At 35.7% G+C, this 5,755-nt stretch overlaps 1 protein-coding gene across 1 annotated transcript in view; it reads left to right on the forward strand.

Annotated features, from left to right (window-relative positions):
* The window catches only part of CUNH3orf20 (chromosome unknown C3orf20 homolog), a 59,729-nt gene that overhangs the window by 13,327 nt on the left and 40,647 nt on the right, over nt 1–5,755 (forward strand). The window lies entirely within an intron of this gene.

Below are 5,755 nucleotides of genomic sequence, written 5' to 3' on the forward strand. Positions count from 1 at the left end.
AGTCGCATGTGGCGCGCGAGCTGCAGTTTGCTGACTACGGGCCTAACCAATGGACACAGACAACAGGGGCATGAGGGCATGAGTGAGGGGGATAGGGAGTAACATGGGGATAAGGACACATATGTAATAACTTAATAAAAAAAATTAAACAAAAAAAGAATTTTATATCCATAGGAGAAGATATAAACAAGTGGAAGAATATACCATGTTCATGGATTGGTAGAGTTAACATCATTAAAATGGCCATACTGCCTAAAGCAATGTATAGGTTCAATGCAATCCCTGTTAAAATACCAATGGCATATTTTAAAAATCTAGAACAAACATTCCAAAAACTTATATAGAACCAAAAAAGATTCTAAATAACCAGCAATCTTGAGAAAGAAGAACAAAGTTGAAGGGATCACAATACTGAATATAAAGTTATAATACAAAGCCACTGTAATCAAAACAGCCTGGTAGTAACACAAGAACAGGCACATAGATCAATGGAACAGAACAGAGAACCCAGAAATTGACCCAAGCCATTATGTTTAATTAATGTTTGACAATGGAGGAAAAAGCATACAAAGGTGTATACAGTCACTTCAATGAATGGTATTGGGAAAATTGGACAAGTACATGCAAAAATATGAAACTATATCACCAACTTCTACCATACATAAGGATAAACTAAAAGTGGATAAAAGACTTAAAATGTAAGTCATGAAACCATAAAAATCCTAGAAGAAAATGTAGGCTGCAAAGTATCTGACATCTCATGTAGCAGAATTTTTACAGATACGTTGCCTACAGCAAGAGAAACAAAACGAAAAACTAAACAAATGGCACTACATTAAACTAAAAAGCTTCTTCACAGCAAAGGCAACCAGCATCAAAATGAAAAGGGAACTCACTGTATGGGAGAATATATTTGACAATGATACTTTTGGTAAATGATTAACTTACAAAATATATAATTACTCATATAACTCTACAAAAGGAAGACAAACAGTCCATTTTAAAAATGGGCAGAAGACCTGAATAGACACTTCTCCAACGAGTACATACAAATGGCCAAGAAACATATGAAAAAAATGCTCAGAGTCACTAATCATCAGAGAGATGCAAATTAAAACAATAATGAGGTACCACCTCATACCTGCCAGAATGGCTACCATCAATAAATCAACAAACAACAAATGCTGGCGAGGATGTGGAGGAAAAGGAACCCTACTTAGTACACTGTTGGTGGGAATTCAGATTGATATAACCACTGTGAGTAACTGTGGAATTTTCTCAAAAAGTTAAAAATGGAACTGCCATTTGGCTCAGTGATCCCACTTCTAGGAATATATTCTAAGAAGTCTGAAACACTAATCAAAAAGAAGATGTGCACATCTATGTTCATAGCAGCACAATGTACAATAGCTAAGATCTTGAAACAAGTGCCCATCAGTAGATGAGTGGATAGAAAAGCTGTGGTACATTTATGCCATGGAATGTTATGCAGCAGTTAAAAAGAAGGATCTCATACCCTTTGAGACAGCATGGAGGAACCCGGAGAGTATTATGCTAAGTAAAATAAGCCAGACAGATAAAGACAAGTATCACATGATCTCACTTATATGTGGAATCTAATGAACAAAATTAACTGATGAGCAAAATAGAACCAGTGACATTGAAGCATGCAAACTGATGTATTTCAGAGGGAAGGGGGAGGGAGGAAGGAAGAGATTAACCAAAGAACTTATATGCATGCCCTGACCGGTTTGGCTCAGTGGATAGAGCGTCAGCCTGCGGACTCAAGGGTCCAAGGTTCGATTCCAGTCAAGGGCATGTGCCTTGGTTGCGGGCACATCCCCAGTGGGGGAGTGTGCAGGAGATGGCTGATTGATGTTTCTCTCTCATCGATGTTTCTGACTCTCTATCCTTCTCCCTCCCTCTCTGTAAAAAATAAATAAAATATATTTTTAAAAAAAGAACTGATATGCATATATGCATTACCCACGGACACAGACAATAGTGTGGTGAAAGCATGGGCGGTGGTGGTGTGGCTAGAAAGAGTCATAGTCATAAGGTGAAAAATGGGACATATGTAATACTTTTCAACAATAAAGATTTAATTTTAAAAAACAAAAGAGACTTTTTTTAAGAATTTATATCCAGCAAAACTGTCCTTCAAAGTGAGATATTAAAACATTCCCAGATAAGCAAACATGAGAGAGTGTATGATTACTAGATTAACCCTGCAAGAAATGCTCAAGGGAATCCTGTAAGATGAAATGAAAGTACACTGGACAGTACCTCGAAATCATGTGGAGAAATAAAGATCTCAATGAAAGTAAAAGCTTGGGCAGTTTAAAAGCTAGCAGTATTATAACAATGGCTTGTAACTGCATTTTTTACATGATTTAAAAGACTGCCACATCCCTGGCCAGTTTTTCTCAGTGATTTGAGCGTCAGCCCATGAATCAAAGGATCAAGGGTTCAATTCCCAGTCAAGGGCACCTACCTTGGTTGCAGGCTTGATCCCTGGCCCCAGTTGGGGCATGAGCGGGAGGCAACCAATTGATATGTCTCTCTCACGTCAATGCCTCTCTCTCTCTCCCCTCCCCCCATCATCTCTCTCTCTCTCATATCAATAAAAAATATTTTTTAGGATGAGGATTAAAAGAAAGAAAAGATCTAAACAATCTAACTTTACAACTGTAGAAGGAAGGAAATAATAAAGATTAGAGCATTAGAGCAGAGATAAATGAAATAGAGAATAGGAAAAAAAAACAAAGAAAATCAATGAAACTAGAAGGTGATTATTTGAAAATATGGACACATTTGATAAACCTTTAGCTAGATCAACTAAGAAAAAAGAGATGACCCAGATTACTAAAGTAAGTGGAATTTACTAATTCTATAGAAATAAAAAAGATTACAAGGGAGTACTATATACAGTTGGACACCAATAAATTGGATAACCCACATAAAATGGAAAGATTTCTAGAAGCACAAAACCTACCAAGACCAAATCATGGATAAATAGAACATTTGAATAAGCATAGTCTGGAGATTGAATCAGTAATCAAAAAAACTCCCAACAAAGAAAAGCCCTGGACCTGATGGCTCCAGTAGTTCAGTCATTTAAAGCAAAACTAATGCCAATCTTTTTCAAACTTTTCCAAAAATTTGAAGAGGGAACACTTCCCAACTTATTCTATAAGGCCTCATTATCCTGATACCAGAACCAAAGACACTACAGGAAAAAAATAACTGCAGACCTATATTCCAAAAAACATTGATGCAAAAGTTCTCAACAAAATACTAGCAAATAGAATTCAGCAGCATATTTAAAGGATTATATACCATGACTCAAAGGATGGTTAACTTACAAAAAAAAAAAATCTATGTAATACACCACATTAACAGAATGACGGGGAAAACCCCCACATTATCATCTCAATTGATGCAGAAAAGCCATTTGACAAAATTAAACACCCTTTCATGTTAAAAAACAACACTCAAACTAGAAGGAAACCACCTCCACATAATAAAAATAATATATGACAAACTGACAGCAAACATACTTAATGGTAAAAGACTGAAAGCTTTTCCTCTAAGACTGGGAACAAGGCAAGGATGTCTGCTTTAACCACCTCTAGTCAACATAGTACTGGAAATTCTAGCCAGAGCAATAAGACAAGAAAGGGAATAAAAGGCATCCAAATTGGAAAGGAAGAAATAAAATTATCTGTTTGCAGATGATATTACCTTATATGTAAAAACCCTAGAGATCCCATCAAAAAACCTGTTAGAACTAAAAAAAAAAAAAAAAAAAAATCAGAAAAGTAGCAGGATAAAGTCAACACACAGAAATCAGTTGCATTTTCATATATGAACCAGAGGCCCCATGCATGAAATTTGGGCAAGCGGCTTGGCGCTTGCAGCCCCAGCCGGCCCTTACAGCCCCGGCTGCCTCAGCTGGCCCTCACAGCCTCGGCCAGCCTCGCAGCCCTGGCTACATCCTGAAGGTCATCCAGACAGCAACCATCTGGACAGTTGTTCTGCTGTTTGGTCTAATTAGCATATTAGCTCTTTATTGTATAGGATAATAATCTGAAAAGGAAACTAGAAAAACAATTTCATTTATAATTGCAGCAAAAATAATAAAATACTTAAGAATTAACTTAACCAAGGAGGTGAAAAACTTGTATAACGCAAACTATAAATTGTTGCTGGAAGAAATGAAAAGAGACATAAGTAAATGGAAACATGTTCTACATTCATGGATTGGAAGACTTCATATTGTTAAAATGTCAGTACCACCTAGAGTGGTCTACAGTTTTATTGCAATTGCTATTCAAACCCCAATTATGTTTTTTTTCAGAAATAGAAAAACTCATCCTAAAATTCACATGGAATCTCAAGGGACCTCTGAGTAGCCAAAGCAGTCTTGAAAAAAGAATAAAACTGGAGGACTCACAGTTTCTGATTTTAAAACTAACTACAAAGCTACAGTGTGGTATTGGTATAGAGACCAATATATAAACCAAAGGAATAGAATAGAGAGCTCAGAAGTAAACTCTTGCATATATGATCAAATGATTTTACAAGGGTGCCCAGACCATTCAATGGGGAAATACAGTCTTTTCAATAAGTAGTGCTGGAAAACTGGACAACCACCTGCAAAGGAATGAAGTTGGACCCTTACTTAACACCATATACAAACATTAACTTTAAATAGATCAAGGACCTAAATGTAAGAACCAAAACAATATAACTCTTAGAAGAAAACATTGGAGAAAAGCCTTATGACATTAGATTTGACAATGATTTCTTGGATATGACACTACAGACATAGACAATACAAGAAAAAATAGACCAATTGGACTTCATGAAAATTTTTAAACTTTGTGCATCAAAAGACACTATCCACAGAGTAAAAAGGCAGTCCATAGATTGGAGAAAATATTTGTAAATTATATATCTCATAAGGATTAATATCCAGAATATATAGAGAACATATAATATTCAACAACAAAAAAAAGCAAGCTGAATTAAAATGGGCAAAGCACTTGAAAATATATTTCTCCAAAGAACATATAAAATAGCCAATCAGCACATGAAAGATGTTTAATATCACTAATCATTAGGGAAATACAAATCAAAACTATAATAAGATGCTACCTCATCCTACCCAAGTAGGATATCTACTATTACAAAAACAAAAAAACCAAGAGTGGAAGAGGATGGATAAACTCTTGTGCACTGCTGATGGGAATATAAAATGGTACAGCCACTGTAGAACACTGTGTGGCAATTCCTCAAAAAGCAAAAAATGGAATTACCATAAGATCCAGCAATTCCACATCTGGGTATATATCGAGAATTAAAAACAGGGTCTCTCAGTGTTATTTGTACACCCATGTTCATAGCAGCATTATTTACTATAGCTAAAATGTGGAAGCAACCCAAGTGTCCATCAGTGGATGAATGGATAAAGAAAATGCAATCTACAGTAACAATGAAATGTTATTCAACCTTTAAAAGGAAGGAAATTATGACACATGCTATAACATGGATGAACCTTGAGGACTTGGTGCTACCTAAAATAAAGCAGTCACACAAAGACAAATATTGTATGAATCTACTTATATGAGGTATAAGTAATTTTTTTTTTACTTATACCTCATATATAAGTAAAACAGGCTGCTCTTGGGGAAGCATAGCTTGATTCATCACTGTCAAAACCATAGAGACAGAAAGAGGGAATGGTATTTTT

The sequence above is a fragment of the Myotis lucifugus genome, unplaced genomic scaffold (assembly GCF_000147115.1).
Source record: "Myotis lucifugus unplaced genomic scaffold, Myoluc2.0 scaffold_8, whole genome shotgun sequence".
NCBI classification, from domain to species: Eukaryota; Metazoa; Chordata; class Mammalia; order Chiroptera; family Vespertilionidae; genus Myotis; species Myotis lucifugus.